Source organism: Dipodomys merriami, unplaced genomic scaffold (genome assembly GCF_024711535.1).
Source record: "Dipodomys merriami isolate MVZ:Mamm:240054 unplaced genomic scaffold, mDipMer1.0.p SCAF_104, whole genome shotgun sequence".
NCBI lineage: Eukaryota > Metazoa > Chordata > Mammalia > Rodentia > Heteromyidae > Dipodomys > Dipodomys merriami.
In genome coordinates, this window is record NW_027202316.1 from 46,354 (window position 1) to 68,411 (window position 22,058).

The following is a 22,058-nucleotide window of genomic DNA, read 5'->3' on the forward strand; positions in this document are numbered from 1 at the left end:
TGGCCATACTGCTTTGCTTTTCTGTCTTAAAGATGGAAGGCTCCTAAGAATCCCTGGTTGTTTCTGAATATACAGTAGCTCATTTCAAAGCCCTCTTATCTCCGCTGCTGTTTGATGGAAGGAATCCTTTACTTCTTCAGTAAGCTTTCTTTCTATGACAAATATTGCATTGGTAACCTTCACTGATGAGTCAAGACGGATATAGATGTGATATGAGATCACATGGAGCACAAGTAAAGGATAGTTATATACAAGCATGAATAAGTCACACAAGTTTACATGCATATCAGTTAAAGACCCCATCAAATAAATCCCTGGAGAAACTAAGCATGTGGGACACACTTACAGTCCAGGCTGCTTGGGTGGCAGAGGTAGCAGCATTGTATTTGTATATGTTCCTCATTCTTAGAATCATTCTTTGGAATGGAATTTCTCCAGTTTGACTTGATGAAAATCAGTGTATGTATGAAATTAACATTTCAAGGGTTATGTTTTCTTGTTTTTTCCTAATTGGTTGCATGTGTATATATACGTGCTTTTATTTTTACATTGCCATTTGCATAGTCAGGGACAAGTCTTTGTCTAAAAGTCTTCAGCTCCTATCTCATATTCTTTCTGATGTAGAATTTGCCATGGCTTTAGAGGAAGAACTAGGTTGTGGCAAGATGGCAGGGCAGTTTGTCTAGCCCAGACAGAGGTTGTAAATCAAAACACTCAACTCACATGCTCAAGGCAATGAACCGGCCTTGCAGTTCCATAGCTGATAGACAAAGCAGCAATGGAAATTTAAAAAAGCAGCCCCCAAGTAAAAGTAATTATACCACAATTCCAAAGAGAGTAGATGAAAGATTATATTCTAGGATGTAAGATATTCCATGAAATAACATTTTAGTTATGAAGAATAGGAATGAAAATAGTTGGAAAAAATAATGCTTGAGAATAAAACTAGGCAAAAGAGAACAAAAGGAGGATGGACAGGAATAAAGTAGGTAGAAAGCAGGGTGAGAAAGAAGAGGAGGAGAGAAAAGATCCAGATAATGTAAAATAACAAAGGAAATAATATGACATACAGCATAACAAAATCAATATAAAGAATTTTAGGTTGAAAGATGATGAAGAAGAAGCAATGTAGGCACAAGGCTCTTCAGTTCAAATTCCAGTTCAGACAGAAAGATGAAGCAAGGAAGGAGGGAACAAAGGAAGGAAGAATCGAAGGAAGGGAAGGGAAAGAGAGAAAACGAGAAAAAGGAGAAAAAGGAATGGGGGAGGGAATGGAAAGAAACAGAAACAAAGCAAAGAAGGAAGGAGGAAAGAAGGAAAGGAAGGGTAGAAGAATGGAACAAAAGAGGAAGGAAAGATGAAGAGAGGCTGGAAAGAAAGAATGAAAGGACACAAAATTCATCTTTATTGTTGTCACAGACCTAAGGCACAAAGAATCAAGCAAGTTGATGTGAGCTAACAATTAGATCCAATTTCTCATTATTAAACAAGTAGCATTTGTTAAAATCCAATCCATTGTATGGAATACAATCATAAGTGATATGTGACTTACTTTTTTTTTTTTAATTTATAGAGCTTTTCTGGTGTTCACATCATCAAGTTTGTCCCAGTAACATTCCCCAGGGAGGGAAATAATAGAATGTCACTGTCTTGGCTCAAAATCATGATAATGAGAGGTGTGGTGTTTAGAAATGCCTTTTTTTTTTTTTTGATCCGGTGGTGGAGGCTGAACTCTGGGCCTGGGCGCTGTCCTTCAGCTCTTCCGCTCAAGGCTAGCGCTTTACCACTTGAGCCACAGCGCCACTTCTGATTTTTTCTGCTTATGTGGTGCTGAGGAATGCCTATGTTTTAAAGTCTGGTAAATCTGATTGATAGAGCTGAGAAAGAGAGCAAGTGCTTTAAAAGAAAGCTAAATCCTTGAAAATGATGATTCTTACATGGTACACTGCTGGTAGATTCACATAAATATGCAACCTGTAACAAATAAAATTTTTCAGCCAGGAAATGATATCTCGTGCCTATTGAAGAGGCTGAGATCTGAAGATTGAAGTTGGAAGCCAGCCTGAGAAGAAAGTCCATGAGACTCCTTATCTCCAATTAATCAGCCAAAAGCTGTCAGTGGAGGTATGGTTCAAGTGGTAGAGTGTCAGGCTTGAGTGAAAAAACTGAGTACAGGCCCTGATTTTAAGCCCAAGTACACACACACACACACACACACACACACACACACACACACACACACACACACACACACACACACACACACACACACACACACTCCCAGAATAATATAAAAGGAAGAACAAAGACTTGTGTGCTATAAGGTGATCTTCCTGTGGATAACAGCAAGGACAAGTGTGACTGGGGAACTACTGCTTAGATAGAAGCTGGCCACTAATGTGCTAGTCCTGCAAAACAAGCTCTTTTGAGGCTGCAAATGCAGATTTGGAAACAGAAGGTTTAAGGATTAGCTATGGCGTGTGTAAGTTATGAAAACTTACTGAAGCCCTTAAGTAATTTTGATCCAATATTCTAAATCCAAATACTTTCCAGTTGATTGTAGGAATTCACTTTTTAGGTTTGTGGAATACAGGGAATAGAACCAGTTTGCTCCTCATAGACCAAAATTTCTTTCAGGCCTTCTCTTTCCCTCAGGAGAAAGGCAAATTTCCCAGTGAGTCAACAGAAAGCTCGGCATAGATTATGCAGGATGTGGCAGGACTTGAAGAGCTGGCAAGGTAGGCAGGGATATTTTTGTGTAAGCTAGGCAAATGTTCACCAATACCACCACTGGGAAAGACTTCTGACTGAATTCACTGGCCAGACAAGGAGCGCATGTCATCCTGAGGGCTTTATGCAGGCAGAGACGAAGCAGTGGGAGTAGGTGAGTGTGGTGTGTGCAGGAGCTTTGCTCAGGGTTGGCTCTTGGAGAGAGGGCACGATGGCTCACCTATTTGGTACAACAGTCATGGAGATGGCTGTGGTACTGGTGTCTGGTTTATCATCTGTTGACTACACAACGTTCTTCCAAGTTGAGCCTCCCGTGATTCCCAGGAGACTGATTCTGTTCACAGTGGAGTGACAGCTTTTGTGTGTCTGTCAGCTTGTGGCAGGAGCTGCTTAGAGCCACTGAGACATGGTACATGTGGTAGTAGATAGGGAACAAGCTGATGGATTCAAGCTCTCCTTGCTTTATGTCAGGTGCTGGTGGCTCATGCCTGTAATCATAGCTACTCAGGAGGCTGAGATCGGAGGATCATGGTTCAAATCCACCCAGGGCTATAGTGTCCATGAGACTCTCATCTCCAATTAACCACCAGAAAATTAGTGGTGGAGCTGTGGCTCCAAGTGGTTTAGAGCACTAACTTGAGTACAAATGCTAAGGGACAATGCCTTGGCTCTGAGTTCAAGCCCAGGACACCGCCCGCCCCCCACCCCCCGCCCACGTGACTAAATCTAAGCAATTTTTTTGTTTATTTAACAGAGATACACTGAGTCTCCGGTTGGATTTCATTAGCCCCTACATACTGTGGTAGCCAAGACCAAAGGAAGGAGGGTGAGGGAGTCACAGAGATGAATTAAGATGACTTGTTCTCAAGGGACAAGAAGAAAAGGGAGAGATATAAAGTCCTTAGGGGTGAGTCAGTTATTGTGCAAAGTACCACACAAACAAACAAATACATAAATAAAAATTTAAAAAAGACTAAGCAGGTACTTGAAATTTCTAGGTGTGAAGATATAGCACTTGGTACCTATTTTCTCTTCTGTCCCAAAAGTCTCCAAACTGTGCCAGATAATTATGAAAAGCTAGTCATTGGAGCAGAAATCTGGAAGTGCTGCAAACTTGGAAGCATAAGAGCTTCAGGAACACAGCACACATACAAGTTGGAGAAAAGCTATCTCATGTGGGAATCTTTCTTCCTTGAAGACTTGTAGGGAAATGGAAAGGAGTTAGAGATAGAATAACAGCAGACTCCAGCTCATCACTTCCCCAGTCAGGCTTGGGAAACTCTAGTCGCTGGGTCATATAGGCCCTCACAATCACTTGGTCTAGGATGAGGTGGCCCCGTTTGCTTCTTGCTGGGTTTGTGCCCTTTCTGTACATACTGATAATTTTGCATAGCTTGTCAATGATGTAATGATATCCAAATAGTTCTTAGCAGAAGAAAGATTCCCTACTCCTGAGTGAAGGCAAGAGTATGAGGTCATTCAAAGCAGGCCCTGTGCAGAGACTCCCAGACAAACATTTGGTCTGGAAGAAGAATGGAGAATCCTCTGCTCATGGGGCCTCTGTGGACTCTGCCCAGGCTCACCTTGACTCCTCTCAAAAACAACCTGTCCTAGTAAAGACTTCCATTCACAAGCAAGTGAAATAGAATTCTCTTTTGAATAATAAAAATAGGATTGTGGCCAACATAGTTTTAATCTAAACTATCAATTTCAAAAGGGAGCGTGGGATTCTAAATGCTCAGGAATTTCAAGAAAACAATGACATGAAAAAATGACACCAGGGTGAGGAAGGTGGCTCAGTGGTAGAGTGCTTGCCTTGCATGCCAGAGGCCCTGGGTTCGATTCCTCAGCACCACATAAGCAAAAAGAAAAAAGCCGGAAATGGTGCTGTGGCTCAAGTGGTAGAGCGCTAGCCTTAAGCTGAAGAGCTGAGGGACAGCACCCAGGCCCAGAGTTCAGGCCACACGACCGGACACACACACACACACACACACACACACACACACACACACACACACACACACACACACACACACAAAAGAGACACCAACTCAAGAACTAGGTGAGGAAACAGTGCTAATAGGAGAGGGACAGAGAAGATCTCACACTCTAATTGGACAATGCGGTAGTTGTTAGGTGCGCTTTCTGCCAGATTATTAAAGCAGAGCTGGGTAGGAGTGTGTTCTGAGAGCTACCTGCCAAATGCAGCTGTTTCAGAGGCCTGTTTGGGCCTGAGCCCAAGATGGAATTTATGCAAGAGAACTTTCTCTGAAATGACAAATAGGTGCATTCTTTCTAAACTTTGACAATGTGGATAAAAGAGATGGTTTATACTGAAAACTATTGAATTACTGTGAAAGAAATATTTTTGAAAGAGATTTCCTGTTTCAGGGAAAGCAATAGCTGCCAAAATGGGAGTCATTTTTATTTTAGGATAATTTGAGGACAAAGTTGAAAAATTGATCAATTGTTCAGAGAATAGGTTTTCAACCTTCTAAAAATATGCTTTTCTTTTTTCTTGTTTTTTTTTTTTTTTGTGTGGGGGAGGGCTTGAACTCTGGACTTGGGCACTGTCCCTGTGCTCTTCAGCTCAAGGCGAGCTCTGTATTGCTTGAGCCACAGAGTCACTTCTGGTTTTTTAGTGGTTTATTGGAGATAAGAGTCTCACGGACTTTTCTGCCTGGGCTGGCTTTGAACTGTGATTCTCAGATCTCAGCCACCTGAGTAACTAGGATTACAGGCTTGAGCCACCTGTTCCCAGCTCTTTTTAATTCTTTTGCTGGTCCTGGGGTTTGAATTCAAGGCCTGGGTGCTGTCCCTGAGCTTCTTTTGCTCAAGGCTATTGCTCTACCACTTGAGCCACAGTGCTATTTCCAGCTCTTCCTGAGTAGTTTATTGGCAATAAGAGTCTCATGGACTTTCTTGCCTGGGATAACTTCGAATTGCAATCCTCACATCTCCGCCTCCTGAGTAGCCAGGATTACAGACCTGAGTCACTGGTGTCCAGCATTATTTATTAAGGCATTGTAGTGAGATCATTTTGTCTGATTCACTTAAGTTATAAATTGCTGAATTGCTTAAAAAAAGCCTAAAACTTAAAATGAGTGAGTTTTTAAGTGTCCTTCAGGATTTTATGACTGGTTAGCTGAACATCAGTGGCTCATGCTTGTAATCCTAACTACTCAGGAGGCTGAGATCTCAGAATTACAGTTCCGGGTCAGCCTAGGCAGGAAAGTCTGTTTGGCTTTTATTTCCAATTCACCACCAAAAATCCTGGAAATGGAACTGTGGCTCAAGTAGTAGAGCACCAGTATTAAGCTAAAAAGCTCAGGGACAGCACCCAGACCCTGACTTTAAGCCTTAGGACTGAAACAACAATAAAAAAAAAGATTTTATGACTGGTTGCAGACATTCATCTTCACTGAGGATTAGGAGAAGGCTTCATGTGTCCTGAGGAAAATACCTTGAGAGATTTGGGAGGTTTTATGCATCATAGCAGGAGTGAACCGTAGTTGAATCCTAAACCTTAGCTGAATTGTGAATATCCCTTGAATAAACTAGTATCATTAAATTGGAGAAGCTAGAGAAGTCTTAGGAGCAACATTCAGATGGGGTAAAAGTTTCACTATGGGCTCTGTCCAATTTATATTCAGAGTGCAGACTTTTTTCCATATAATTTTCCTTCCTTCCTTCCTTCCTTCCTTGCTTCCTTCCTTCCTTCCTTGTTTCCTTTTCTTCATTTCTTGCTTGCTTGCTTTTTCTCCCTCTTTCAACTTTACTTTGTTAAAAATAATAAAGTTTTGTTGAACTATACTCTTATTGTATATTTTCAAAATGGTTCTTTTTAGGAAAGTGGTAACTGCATTTTCTTGGCAGTTGTGTTCTTCATTTTCTCCTAAAGTACTGCTTAGTGTGTGTGTGTGTGTGTGTGTGTGTGTGTGTGTGAGTGTGTGTGTGTGTGTGTGTGTGTGTGTGTCCCCGTCGTGGGGCCTGAATTATGGCCTGGGCGCTGTCCCTCAGCTCTTCAGCTCAAGGCTAGGGTTCTACCACTTGAACCAAGCCTCTTTTCTGCCTTTTTCTGCTTATCTGGTGTTGAGGAATTGAACACAGAGCCTCATGCATGCAAGGCAAGACTTAACCACTAAACCACCTTTCCAGCCCCTATTACTACTTTTAAGTAGTTATGCAAGAGGGTTATGCATATGGGTTTATTAGTACAGTGCATGTGGATCAATGTTACTCTTCCCATCAGACAATTAGGGCAATTATCTTGGCCACTGGCCCTTGAACAGGTGAAAAAGACAATGGTTATAGGGCTGGATAAAAACACATTCTGTTCAAAAGCAGAATGGAAGAACTAGAGAGAAGGGGTAGAAGAGATAGTACACTGAATAATTTTCTGTTTGGAGGCAGATGATGGGAATGTGCTGGAGATGAATTCAGGATAATGGTGCCACAGAGAGGACCAGGAGTCTAACACGAATGGTGTCATCCTTTTCATTTCCTGTGCAGGTCGCTGACTTGGGGGAAGATGTAGGTGTAACTATGTTGGCCTCCAGGTGCCAAGAAAGCAGACCAAGTTCAGTATTTCTTTGACCAACACAGAAAGAGAAAAACTTGCTCATTTGTGCATCTCTCCATCCCACATGGCTATCTCCTGGACCACACTTGAATTTCTCTTATTGTCCCAGCCCTTCCTTCAGTTGAGGCAGGACACCTTTTCATTATTTCCAGACTCACTTTACTATAATAACTTTTATGAGTTATAGATTTATGTTGTTTAAGTCATCTAGTCTATGTGCTGTTGCTAGGGCAGACCCAGGCTGAATAAAGCACTGTTCTTCCCACATGCATTTTTGTCTCTGCCTTAATCCATTCTCTGCCCAATAGTACAGTCAGCCTTAGCAACAAAAGTGACCAGCAGATTCCCTTGCTTAGAACATTTCAGGGGAAGCACAAAACATGTAAAAAACATACAGTGCCTTTCTGGTAATGTGCTCAGATTCTGTGAGATAACTCTCCAGGGCGTCCAAATGTGGGGTTTTGCACGGTCCACTTATTTATCCAGTGTTGGTATTCTCATACTTCATCCACATTGACTTTTTTTTTGCCAGTTGTGTGACTTGAATTCAGGGCCTGGGCTCTGTCCCTGAGCCATTTTACTCAAGGCTAGCACTCTACTCATTTGAGCTACAGCTTCACTTCCAGTTTTTAGATGATTAACTGGAGATGAGAGTCTTACAGACTTTCCTGACTGGGCTAGCTTCGAACTGTGATTCTCAGATCTCAACCTCCTGAATAGTGTAGGATTCTAGGCATGAGCCACCAGTGCTCTGCCACATTGACTTGCAAGGTGCCTCCTATACTGCGATTTCTATAGACTTCCTACAAAGGCATGTGTTTGCTGAGAATCCTCACTATCACCAATCTACTTCCTTTCCTTGCTTGAGTCTCACATTGCCTCACTCACCTGAACGTCAGGCCTCATCTCAGGAGGAGCCCATGGAGAGCAGCTATCTACTGCAATCTCCTCTCCTTCCCCAGCTATTATATTCCTTAGTTTTATCCATTTAAATCTATCGTCTTAGAATGGAAGTGCCAGAAGGGCACATGCCACGTTTCTCTATCTGTCTCCTCTCAGTCTCTCAGTCTCTCAGTCTCTCAGTCTCTCAGTCTCTCAGTCTCTCAGTCTCTCTCTGTCTCTCTCTCTCTGTCTCTCTCTCTCTCTCTCTCTCTCTCTCTCTCTCTCTCTCTGTCGGTATCCTCTCAGTCTCTGTCTCGCTCTGTCTCTCTCTCTCCCCCCAAGTCATTGAGAACTGGGACAGATAGGAGAAGCCTTATTTCTAACACAGGAAAGATGAACAAACTCATGACAATTTTGAGTTGGGACAGAATTCTGAAGCCATTTACTAAAGTTATTATAAATACATGGGTTCTGTTTGGAGCCCAATAAGTGTTTTTACTGAATGGATTGAGAATGAGTGTTTGTGAGTGCTTGATCAATACCTGTCATCATCACTGATTAAAAATATAACAGGCCAGTTGCACACTTAAGGAGTTTCATGGTGACATTCAGTTAAGGTCCCACTACTCTTATTTTAAAATTCTGAACCTCCAGGAAGAGCAAAACATCTGTGTTTAAATCTGACTACCTCTCCACCCATTGACAATGACCAAAGCACAAGTTTGTTTTTTTTTGTTTTTTTGTTTTTTCTTTTTGGTGCTAATCCTGGGGCTTGAACTCAGGGCCTGGGTACGGTCTCTGGACTTTTTCGCTAAGGCGATTACAACTTGAGCCATAGCTCTACTTCAAGTTTTTCTGGTGCTTAATTGGAGACAGGAGTCTCATGGACATTCCTGCCCAGGCTGGCTTCAAATGTGATTGTCAGATCTTTCTCTAGTCACCTGTCCCTACTTGCTCTCTTTTTTCCTCCCATCAGGAGACTGATACGGGTGGGCCCTACAGAGGAGATCTGGGGTGAACTTCCCTATATACTCAAGTGTCCATGAAAATGGGCCATGTGTTCAGAGTCCAGGCCCTGCCCAAGTTGTCTGACAAAAGGTGCAGATCATCAATCCACTTGGAGTCTGCTTCCCACCAACAGTACAATACATGGACCCCATGGCTGAATGTCCCGAGCTCCAACCAGTACTGAGACAGGATTGTTCCATCTGCAGTGGACAAAGGCTGACACACTAAGTCTACCTGATTTGTAGATTTATCTCACAGGGGTTTGACCAAGTACAATTAAAAAAAGAAAAAGAAATTTCAGTCACTGAAGTTGAAACTCCCAGTGCACATTCTGAAGCTGGGTGGAGGCAGGCACTCAAGGCAGCACTGGCCTGTGGTCAGTTGTGTCTACATCCTTGTATCAGCTGCTGAGTGTGTGTCTCCCTGGCCGTCAGTTTATGAAAATTTGCTTCCAAAAAATCTAGCAGGGCCTGAAAAGCAAGGTAAAAGTGAATGTGTTTTGCTGAAATGATCAAGTGGAAATTTTACATTTGTTGAAAAGTGGCATGACTCTATAGAAAAATGAACCACACATCCACAGTACAAGACTAAACCCTTTGCACCCTGCACATGCCCAGTGTTTCCTCAATGGCAGGCTCCTTGCTACCACAAACCTGAAGACAGTAAGGTGGAGTGAGCAGATGTTGCTTTTTTGTGACTCTGTTGATGTGACTTTTCTATCAGTGTCTATCAGCAGACTGTTGTAGTAGAACTCCACAGAATTAAGTCATTTTGTCTTTGTGCAGTGTTTCCAGTTAGGGGTAGTTTTTAGTCTATGCTGTTTTGCATAGACTAACAACTTAGGGGCATGCAAGGATTTATATTCAATAGCCAGGTGGTGAGATGAGCCCGTATCCATGACAACAGGACATTGTCCACCCTACAGTGACATTCCTGACCACCAGTGAATTCCTTCAGGATACCCGACAGCGTGTCTAAATGTCTTCATCAGGAAAATGAGGTTTGGAGATGTACTGTTAAGAGCATTGTTAATATTGGAATGAACCTGAGGATTGGAGAATGTTTCTCCCCCTTGGCAGCAGGAACCCTAGAATCTCTACTGGGATATCAAATGGTATCTAACTTTTGGTTTGTTTTGTTTGTTTTTAACCTAATCTGTGGTTGGTAAGGAAAGACACTGAATGACTAGATTTCACCCCAAGAGACCACAGAGAAGGTGGATGAAAGAAGGATAAAACTTCAGCCATCTTGATTGCATGGGGCAGAGTAGACCACAGGTTACAGGGAGATGGACTACAGTAGTCGCATCACCTGACTGCTCACTCATGGCTGAACTGAAGATGAGGACTCTGCAAGCCTTAGCTAGACAGCTGTTGACCAGATCCATATTTCTCACTTCGTGCATCTCATTGTACCACTAGCAAACTCACCACTGACTGGTTGCTTTTAAAATATTCTCTTAAAGTGTGGCTGAAATTAGGAAAGCAACTCCATTTGTAATAGCCCCACAAAAAATAAAATACCTAGGAATTAACTTAACCAAAGAAGTGAAGGACCTCTATGATGAAAACTTTAAAATCTTGAAAAAGGAAATCAACACAGAACTTAAAAAATGGCAAAACCTCCCATGCTCCTGGATTGGCAAGATTAACATCATGAAAATGGCAATACTTCCCAAGGCTATCTACAAATTCAACGCGATACCTATCAAAATTCCACCCTCATTCTTCAAGGAAATAGAGGAGGCAATCCAAAAATTCATATGGAACAATAAAAGACCCCGAATAGCAAAAACGCTCCTCAACGGAAAGAACACTGCTAGAGGAATATCAATACCAAATTGATATTTGGTATATATAAACTCTACTATAAAGCCATAGTAATCAAAACAGCTTGGTATTGGCATAAGAACAGACCTCAGGATCAATGGAATAGAATTGAAAACCCAGAAATGAACCTACAGACCTATAGCCATCTAATCTTCGATAAGGAAGCTAAAACAATAGAATGGAAGAAAGACAGCCTCTTCAGTAAATGGTGCTGGCAAAATTGGTTAACTACATGTAGAAAACTAAAGCTAGATCCTTATATATCACCCTGCACCAGAATCAACTCCAAATGGATCAAAGACCTTGAACTCAAAGCAGACACTCTGAAAACATTACAGGATGGAATAGGAGAAACCCTAGGTCTCCTTGGCTCAGGCCGAAATTTTCTGAATAGAGACCCGGAAGCACAACAAATCAAAGAAAGGTTGGACAAATGGGATTGCATAAGATTGCAGAGCTTCTGCAGGGCAAATGACATAGCTAGCAAGATCAATAGAAAGCCCACCGATTGGGAGAAGATCTTTACTAGCCATACAACGGACAAGGGTCTCATATCTAAAATATACTTGGAACTCAAAAAATTAAACCACCCAACAACAAATCCTCAAAGAAACAACTGCCCAATAAATAAGTGGGCGAAAGACTTAAAGAGAAGCTTCTCTGAAGAAGAAAGAAGGATGGCCAATAGACACATGAAGAAATGTTCAACATCCCTAGCCATAAAAGAAATGCAAATCAAAACAACATTGAGATATCACCTCACTCCAGTTAGAACAGCAAAAATCAAGAACTCTAACAACAACAGATGCTGGAGGGGATGTGGACAGAAAGGAACCTTACTTCATTGTTGGTGGGAATGTAAACTTGTTCAACCACTTTGGAAAGCAGTATGGAGGTTCCTCAAAAGACTTCACATAGATCTCCCCTATGATCCAGCAATCCCACTTTTGGGCATTTACCCAAATGTTTACAAACAAGACCACACTAAAGCTACCAGCACAACTATGTTTATTGCAGCATTATTTACCATAGCTAAGATATGGAACCAACCCAGATGCCCCTCAGTAGATGAATGGATCAAGAAAATGTGGTATATATACACAATGGAATTCTATGCCTCCATCAGAAAGAATGACATTTCCCCATTTGTTAGGAAATGGAAAGGTTTGGAAAAAATTATATTAAGTGAACTAAGCCAGGCCCAAAGAAGCATAGGTCCCATGGTTTCCCTTATTTGCAATATCTAGTATAGGTATGAGTCAAGCGGAAAAGGTCAGATAATGTGATGTTAGGAAAATGAACCCTTAAATATGTATTTTAATGTTTTCGTTTCTTTCATGCATGTGTTTCTAACGCATTTACAAGATTATTTCTTTGTTGCTTTGTATGTCCCTCCCCCACAGTGTAACCCCCACTTTCACTATATTTGATGTCAGTATAACATGTGGAGGAGATGGGGACAAACAAGTCGTTTAAGGATTCAGGTGGACCTGTTGCAACAATGAGAAGTACAAAATGTCATGTCAAAACCAGCTTTACAATGTCGGTGTGGGGGGGGGAGGGGGGTATAATTGGGTGGGGGGAGGGGGGTAAAATTGGGTGGGGGGAGGGGGGAGGCGGGGAAGGGAAGTGAAGGGTAAACAAAGGAGGAGGCTGCAATGCTTGGTAAGAAAAGTATGCATTATCCTGCCCATGTAATTGTAGCCCCTCTGTACAGTATGTTCCCAAATAAAATAAAATACAATTAAAAAAAAATATTCTCTTGTCATTTTCAGCCACTGTTGACAGTTATTATGATGGCATTACTATTCAGTTCCTTTCTTTTCCTAGAATCCTCCTACTTTTAAGTACTTGGCTTGTAAGCTACCTTGGACTCAGGCATTCCCACTTGTAAGCCTGCCTCCCTATATTCAGGACCTAGATCACTGATATTTCTTAGTAATGCATTAGTATGCATGGAACAAAATGGAGGAAATCAATTTAAATTCTATATATTTATATCTTTTTTTTTTTTGGGTCCGGTCGTGGGGCCTGAACTCTGGGTCTGGGTGCTGTCCCTCAGCTCTTCAGCTCAAGGCTAGTGCTTTACCACTTGAGCCAAAGCACCACTTCTGGCTTTTTTCTTTTTTCTTATGTGTGCTGAGGAATCGAACCCAGGGCCTCATGCATGCAAGGCAAGTGCTCTACAACTGAGCCACCTTCCCAGCCCCTAAATTCTATATATTTATTTATTTCCACGTATATGTATATATTAGAATTCTACTCACTAAAATATTTACTGAACTAATACGAGTTTTTACATATTATAAGGCAGTTTAGCTGTTAGTCCTATCACACTATTTAGTTGAATTTGCATTAATATTTTTTCCTTCATTTTAAGTGTAGCTAACCTATATTCCCTTACCCTATATTTGGGCCTAGATCATCCTAGATTACTAGGAATGCATTAGTATGTGTGGAACAAAACTGTGGAAATCAATTTAAATTCTGTATATTTATATCTTTTTTGGGGGGGTCGGTTGTGGGGCCTGAACTCTGGGCCTGGGCGCTGTCCCTCAGCTCTTCAGCTCAAGGCTAGCGCTCTACCACTTGAGCCAAAGCGCCACTTCCGGCTTTCTTTTTGCTTCTGTGGTGCTGAGGAATCGAACCCAGGGCCTCATGCATGCAAGGAAAGTGCTCTACCACTGAGCCACCTTCCCCACCCATAAATTCTACATATTTTTATCTTAAGCTGATATATTAACTTTTAGTTCCAAGCTGTAAACATTTTCAGTTACTGAAATGATAGAATCAACATGAAAAAAACTGAGCTACCTTGCATTCCATTTTTTCCTACTAAAGCTGGGGCTTGTTCTACACCTACAAAACTCATTTCAAGTACTCAATAGTGGCTAGCAAACAGGGTTAAAATTTAAATCGTGTGTATGTGTGTATGTGCAGGAGCGTGCATGAGAGAGAAAGAGGGAGAGGGAGAAAGACAGAGAGCATTGCCTTGTTCTCCCCTAGACTCTGATCCCTCAAGGCTTGAGCTTCCTTACCACCTTCACCATTAGCAGCGAATGCCTAGCCAGCACCCGGGCCTTTTCCAGAGAAGCAGGGATTTCCGCATTTGCACAGCACAGGTGTTTCTCCTGAATGTTCCAGCAGCTGTCATTCCTCTGTGCCAGCTAGGCTGGGCGTCACTGCTTTGAAAATAGGTTGTTTGGATGAAAGAATTTAACCTAAATCCAGTTCCCGGCAGGTGGGGGAACACATGGCTTTCTATGCAAGGTGCAAACTTCAGGAGGTCGCTGCTTGGTCCAGTGACTGAGCACACGCAGGGCAACCGGCTCTGTGTTGTTTCTGCCCTGCCGAAGGGGAGGAGCTGAGTGAAGCCCCGCATGGAAGCCTGCGCAGAGCTGCAGGCGCTGCTGGCGGCCCAGGCGGCTCCGGGGGCGGAGGTGGCCGGCGGCCGGCCTTCTCCCTGCGCCCTCGGTGCGTGCGCGCAGTCTGGGCGCGGGCTGTGGCCGTTCCCTCCGTTTGAGGTTGGGAAGTGGGGAAGTCGGGCCCCGCCCTCGGCGCGGTGGGCGGCGGGCGGGGGCGCGAGCGCCAGGCGGGCGGGCGGGGCCGGCGGTTGGCGGGAGTTCGGGGGGAGCGCGCGGTGCTCTGCGCGGGTGCAGACGGAGGCTGCGGCCGAGGAAGAGGAGGTGAGAGCCGGGGCGGCGCCGCCCGACCCGCAGAGTGAGTGCGTGTGCCCTGCAAGCGGAGCTGGGGGACCGGCGTGGAGCAGCGATTCGCCACCCGCCGGGCCGGGCCGCAGAGCCGCGGGGCCTCAGTGCACTGCGGGGGGAGGTCGGGGCTCCGGATGCCGGGAAACCCCGCCGCCGCCGCCGCCGCCGCCGCCGCTGTCCGGAGACCACGGGCAGGTTCATGGTTTTCTGGCCCGCGCCGCGCGGGGTCGCTGACCTCGGGCCGGCGGACCGGGGAGAGGGCTCCCGGGGCCGGCGTGGAGGGGCCTGGACCGGGTGTGGGCGTGGAGGGCTCCGGGGTGCGCGGGAGGGGACCGGCGTGGGGCGGTGGGGATGGCGGGCAGGGGGCTCCAGGGCGGACGCGGAGGGGGTCGGAGCCGGGCAGGGGCCGGGTGATCAGCGGAGAGGGCGCCCGTGCCTGTGACGCGTCCCGGGACGCCGCAGGACGGAGACCCCAGCGAGACGTGTGCACCGGGACCGGCTCGCGGGGCGTCAGGACGGCCGAGTCCGGAGCTCCGGGCAGCTGCTCCGGGACGCGGCTGACAGGGGCCTGGGCCGCGCTCGTGGTTGTGTGTAGCCCAGAAGCAACCCGGGAGCGCGTACCGGGCCGGCCGCGGTGGATGAGGCCGAGGAGGCACAGGGGGCGCCGTGGACAGCTGCGATCCCCGCTAATTCCCGCTCCTGGGGATGCGTCGGGGGTCCCGCTGGGGTCCGGGCTGGAGGCGTGGACCCGCCAGGCGCACCCCGCAGGACGAGGCAGTAATGCCAGGGGACTCGAGCCCGAGCGCAGAGCATGGCCCGGCGGCCCTGGGACGGTTTCCAGGGCTGAGGGAGTAATGCCTCCTGTCCCGGGCTGAGCATGGGGCCAGGAAAGTCGGGGGCCTGGAAAGTCGGGAGCCGCGCGTGGGAGCGTGAGGCCAGTGCAAGTGTGGCTGAGGGCGTCTCCCCTCCCACTGATCCTGTCTGTGCAGGGGCCCCTTGAAGCTGGCCAGGAGGGTCAGGAGCCTTTGATTTCAGAAGCAGCCTGGCTTATTGCCAAAGGGCCTTCCTCCAGCAGGGCAGGTTTCTAGAGGAAAACACCTTAAAATGTTTACACACTGGATGGATTCTGCCTTTACGTATGGAGCACTCTTAGTAGGTGCTTCTTAAATGTCTGTTGACTGCAGAGATGCACACTTCATGGGCCGACCTTATGTCACCTCGGTATAGTTACCTGAGGGAACAAAGTGCAGCCACAGAGGTTTCCTTTCTTATAAAAATCTTTAATGAAAATAGCTATCTACAGAGCAGATAATAAAACAGATGCTTCTAGCTCCAATTCCCTTCCCCCAGCCAGGCACAGAGGTAAAGCAGATACTTCAGGTGGCTCTGGCTAATAGAAACTGAGATTCCGTTTCCAAGAGAAGATAGGGGAAAAATCACATTTTTTTATGCTGCCTCTGTAGTTGATTCTCCTCTTTTCAAAGTCATGGAGTAAGACACTTAGCTAGGTGGCAACCTGTTTTACATATCCCTATATAAAACGAATGGATTCATAGGGTAGCAAAGACATTTGTATGAAGTTGGTGGCCAGGGTGTTCAGCACCCTGACAGCTACCGGGAGACAAAGGGACAGAATCCTACCCTCAGACCAGCTGATGAGGCAGAAAAAGGTGCAAGGACAAAGGATGGGAAAGGAGGCCAGGTGGTGCCTGCCACAGCTGCATGTGCAGGTAGTCCTGGGAAGGGCGGTCACTGGCATCCACGATATCCTCCAGACTCCAATGAGAACACCCACTTGTCCTAATATCCCAGGAGCCTCTTGGCTTCTTCACTTTGAACCTGAAGGGTCTCCCTGGCTTATTTCTGAAGCAGTTTCATTTTCTTCCTTTGCACCAGGGCCTCTTCAGTCTCCTGCTGTGATGGCACAGGAACAGGAGCAATGAACTTCAGCTGCCCATCCTCCCCTCCCTTCTCCAGGCTGCCTTCCTCATCATACTCCTCCTCAGTGACAGCATAAATGTTGATCTCCTCTTCCTCCTCCTCCTCCTTTTTCACCTCTTGCCAGCCGAGCCTCTCTCTCTGCTTTCCATTTTTCCACCAGCTCAGCTCTGTTTCTTTTCATATTCTTGCTCCAAAGGTACAATAACACCATCATCTTCATCTAGGTAACCATAGTATTCAAAATCAATTGCCTTCATCAGCTCAGCACGTGTCTTTCTGGGAGGAGGAAGAGGTTCTTTTTCAAACAGCTCTCTAACACCAGGTAAATCCCTTGCTGCTCCAAAGTACTTGTAACCTCGGTTTCCTGGGACTGCTTTCCCTTCATGATCCAGCATTTTAGGACCAACTTTCCCATAACCAGGGCCGTCAAGTTCTTTTATCTGCACCTTCCAGTGACCTTTTTCTCTTAACAGCTTATTGATCTCATCATTCCGGTTTCAAATTTGGAATTCACCCAAACCAGCATTCTGAATCTGAGCTACTTTTTTGGAGATTTCTCCAATAATCTGTCATCTCCATTTCTCTGCTTTGGGCAACTCTGTACATTCTGAAGCAAGGAAAGGTCTTCGTTCCTTCACTTTTCCCTCTTCCACCTGGGCTTGGCGAAATCTTGCTAAGGCCCTCATGGCCTTTTCTGCATTTCGGGCCATGGCACCAAGGTGCAGCCGACGTCTCCTAGGCCCTTCTTTTTTTTAAGTTTTCTTTAATAATCCAGGAAGTTCTAGGAATCTACACTTTTTGCCAACTTTGTAGTGACTCTGAGAATATTGAAATAAGAAAGACATAGCTGTTTCTGGTGGCTGTTGGTATAATCTGTAAAAGACACTATTTCTAAAGCTTAAAGCAAGAGCAGTAAATGTCAGTTATTGGCTTAACTTTAAAAAAAAATGCCTCTTAAGGCAATTTTTGTCTTCTGTACTAGAGTTTGAATTCAGAGCTTTGTGTTGCAAGGCAGGCACACTACCATGTGACCCAGGCCCTTAGTTCTTTATTTTCTGTAGTTATTTTTTGAGATAGGGTCTTACTTTTCATCCCTGATGGCGTGAATGGACTGGTGGTCCTGGGCTGGCAGGTGCACACTGCTGCTCCCTGCTGAATTTTCTGTTGAGGTGGGGTCTCAACATCTTTTTGGGCTGGGCTGACCTGAAACCTAGATCCTCTTGATTTTTTTGTCTGCTTATAGACCACAGCAGTGTGCTAGGCCCAAACATCGCCCTCCTGGAGGGATCAGAGACCCAAGACCATGCTTTTCACTGTGGTGATACAGAATTACTTAGTTACTGCACTTAGAAGTAAATCTATTTGCTAGTTTAGAACTTTGAAGATTTTTGGAAATTTACTCTGGTATGCCTTCCTTTTCCTATTTTATGCTGAGCAGTTGTCATATGTTTGATTTTAATTAAGAGATTTGCAGAGACACTGGCAGATCTCTTTTGCTAGCAGCCACAGTGCTGCAGTATCTGATTCAATTAGGCATTTCAGCCAGTTGGGACTTGAGACCCTTTATCTAAAGAAACAAGCCAAGGGTTTCTAACTTCAGCACTATCAAAACGTAAGGAGGTGAAAGCCAGCCCTACATCCAAAGTTCCAGTGTGGTCCCTGGAAATTACCCGTCCCTCAGCCTTTTCAGTATGTCAGCGTTGTGTTTGCAGGCTACTAAGCAAAGCCAGCTCATGTGCAGCATGCACACAGGTTGCTCTTCTCAGTTAGTTCTGAGCATAATTTATGCTGTGTGAGTATAAGCTATCATGACCTACCTATGATAACCACAACTGAAGCCTGATATACAATTCACATGATATACAATTAAATTAATGGTGTCTTTGCAGTATATCTTCTAAAGTTTTGCAAAGTCAGTGCTCTGATAATTTGAGCACTTTTGTCACTGTCCTCAAGCCAAGGGAGGTGTGTGTGGGAGGTGATGGGAGAGTGGAGTCCGAGGAGTTAGAAGTGCATGTGGGCACAGGAACGCTAGCTCACCAAATGGACTCAACTGCAGGCACAACCTGATATAGTGGTGAGTGGAGAAATGAGTCACATGTATAAATAGAAGGAGATGCTGCTCAAGGTTTCTGAGGCCCTCTTCACTCCCCCCCACCCCCACTTCTCCTGTCTTCCAGAAATGGAGTAAGATTATTATTGAACTGCAATTTTAAGAATTGAGGCTACAGTTTGGGCTATTTTAGTTGTGAGAGTTAATAATATAGGAACAAAACTTTACCTCAGTTGAAAATGCTGGATTCTTGGTACTTGATCTGCTCCAGGGAGAACTGTATTTCTGCACAAAGAGCAGTATTTGGCGGGATGGTGGGTCGGTAAGCACTAGCACATGGGTTGGAGACCCAGTGTGGAGTTAGTTGATTCTTCCCCTGAGCAGGAACCCTTTTCCCTCGTGCAATTTGGAGAGTCTGCACATAAACCCCCGCTTTCACTATATTTGATGTCAGTATAACTTGTGGAGGAGATGGGGACAAACAAGTCGTTTAAGGATCCAGGTGGACCTGTTGCAACAATGAGAAGTACAAAATGTCATGTCAAAAACGAGCTTTACAATGTCGGTGTGGGGGGGAAGGGGGAAGGATTGGGTGGGGGGGAGGGGGGAGGCTGGGAAGGGAGGTGAAGGGTAAACAAAGGAGGAGGCTGCAATGCTTGGTAAGAAATGTATGCATTATCCTGCCCATGTAATTGTAACCCCTCTGTACAGTATGTTCTCAAATAAAATAAAATTAAATTAAAAAAAAAAGTGTGCACATAATCCATCTCCTGACACCTAGGGCTTGGAGGAGTGAAATGTCTCGGGGGTATTTGGAGAGCATATCTGAGCCTAAATCCAATTCTTTTGATTCTTTTTTCTGCTACCCTTTTTCATCTTCTATATCTGATGTCTGAATGTACTGGTTGATTGCTTCTCTTGGTGGTTTTCCTGGACTTGCCAGCCTCAGAAACTAGAATGCTTGAGTCAGACTTTTCCTGCAGTAGCTTCTGGGGAGGATCATCATCATGCATGCTGATAGAAATGCTCAGTGGGCACCTGTAGTTGTTAGCACCTGTAATCCCAGCTACTCAAAGGCTGCAGCTGAGGATCATGAGGATGAAATTGGTGTGGTTCAGCTGAGGGAGTTGCTCAAGTTGCATGCCACCTTGACTTCAGTCCCCAGCACCATAAAAAAAACAAAAACAACACAAACAAAAAAAAAAGTGAATGCTGTTGCTTGTGAGGGATGGTTTCTGGGTTGCCATGGAAACCAGGGCTACCTGCTGCCACTGAGGCAGAACTCTGTAGAGCTGACTCCTCTTTGGATGTGCCATTCTTCAGATGACCCTGGCTTTCACCTTCCCCTAGGGACAGTGTGCCCATCAACCTAGCCCAGGATAGATGTACTCTGGCATGTGAGCCAGAGTGCAGTTTAAGTCATCAAAAGAACTATTTGCCGTATAGAACAAATGTATGTATGTGTGTGTGTGTGTGTGTGTGTGTGTGTGTGTGTGTGTGTGTGTGTGTGTGTGTGTGTGTGTGTGTGTGTGTTTCTTGTGCCAGTACTGGGGCTTGAACTCAGGGCTAAGTTCTCTCTTAGGTTTTTACTGGTGGTCTACCAGTTGAGACACATCTTCACTTCTGGCTTTTTGGTGGTCAATTAGAGATAAAGAGTCTCATGGACTTTCCTGTCCATGTTGGCTTGGAACAGGGATCCTCAGCTCTCAGCTTCCTGAATAGCTAGGATTACAGGCCACTGAGTCACGCTGAAGACAGGAGCATAGGCCCCAGGGTGCCTCTGCTATTTTCAACCATAGATGAATACAAATTCTGTTAGGCAGGATGGCTTTCCTCATGGGGGATGCTCAGGACTCTGGTAGCCTTCTTTCTCTACTTGCAGAACTGCCCTTGAAATTGGCCGTCTATTTCACAAAGTCTGAGTCTTAATGCTATTGACATTTCAAGCTTTATAACCAAAAAGTTTCCCTCCCCACTTCTGGGGACTGGCTTGCTCATGTGTTGGGATAACCAAAAAATGTGTCTACACTTTCCAGATTGTCTTCTCAGGGAGCAGCCTATTCCCTTTCCCACTCCTGCCTAGCTGAGAACCCCTGCTTTGTTCTGCCTAAGAAGTGAGAGCAGTTGTGTGATATCAGAGCATCTAGACTTCTGCAGCAGGTGGAAGCTGGGTTTTCATTCTTTGAGCCTAGAAGTAGGACTCCCATGTAGAGGATTCCCACTTGGCTGTTTGTTCTTTGTGTTCCTTTAATTTCCCTTGGGTTCTTTGCCCTTTGAGTTGCTTTATTTTCCTTAGGTTCTCCACATTTCCTCCCCAGTTTCCTTTACTCCTAAAAGGCCATTCATTGTCTTCCTAACACTCCCTAAATGCTTTGCAATTTGGACCTTCCCATTTCTTTCTCTTACTTACCTATATGATGGTGGAAGGGAGAAGTGGTGGCTGGTGAGTTTGAGTCTTAGTTTTCTAACAAGGTTTGGATTCTGAGTGCTTCTCACTGAGTTGACAGCTACCTTCAGAGGCTAAGAATAAGATGGATGGAGGAGGGTGGGTAACTGGCCCAGCGTGGCATACTTAGTGGTCTGAGTCAGAAAAGAAAGACATGTATAGGACAGGGGCAGTGAGTAAAGAGCCACACACCTCTTTCTCTGTCTCTCAAGTCCTCTTGGCTAGCTGGGTAATAAAGGATATTGGTACTTGGTCAGTGTCCCCAGTAGAAGGCTAGAGATACTTGTTTACTTGTTTAAATTAAATTATTTATTTTGGTTTGTCACTGGGACTTGAGCTTTTTTCTTTCAGGCTGGGACTCTACCATTTGAGGCATACCTTTCCTTCTTGCCCCCGGCTTTTTTTGTTTTTAATAAGTTTTTTATTGTAAAGATACTGTACAGAGGGGTTACAGTTACATGAGGAAGGTAATGAGTACATTTCCTGTCAAGCATTGTTGCCTTTGTTTTTCCCTTACCATCTCTTCCCTCCCACCTCCACAACTACACTCCCCCCCTCACCTAAATTGTAAACAACATAGTGTCTTGTATATCTAATTGTTATAATGGGTCAACCTGTATCCCTACTTAAACACTTTGTTTTTTCCCTTCCCCTCCCCAAATTAGACTGACATTAAATACAGTGAAAATAAGTGTTATACCGTGGGGGAGGAACATACAAAGCAACAAAAAAAATCATATGGAACAATAGCAAGAAAGAAAAAACCACTTGTGTCCCTATCTTGGGGTTCATTTTGTTAACATCATCTTTTCTGGTCATATGTACATAGCTTTTGACCTTTTCTGCTTGTCGCAGACATATACTAGTTTTTGCAAAT

At 44.7% G+C, this 22,058-nt stretch overlaps 1 long non-coding RNA gene and 1 pseudogene across 1 annotated transcript; both read right to left on the minus strand.

Moving 5' to 3' along the window:
* Positions 1-9,431: 9,431 nt before the first annotated feature.
* LOC138810692 (uncharacterized) lies at positions 9,432-14,549 on the minus strand. The gene is made up of 2 exons (XR_011367213.1): positions 14,070-14,549; positions 9,432-9,672 (listed from the first exon to the last, which is right to left on the minus strand). It is a non-coding gene; the product is annotated as an uncharacterized lncRNA (long non-coding RNA).
* Positions 14,550-16,541: 1,992 nt separating this feature from the next.
* LOC138810569 (pre-mRNA-splicing factor ISY1 homolog pseudogene) lies at positions 16,542-17,413 on the minus strand (annotated as a pseudogene).
* Positions 17,414-22,058: the final 4,645 nt, after the last annotated feature.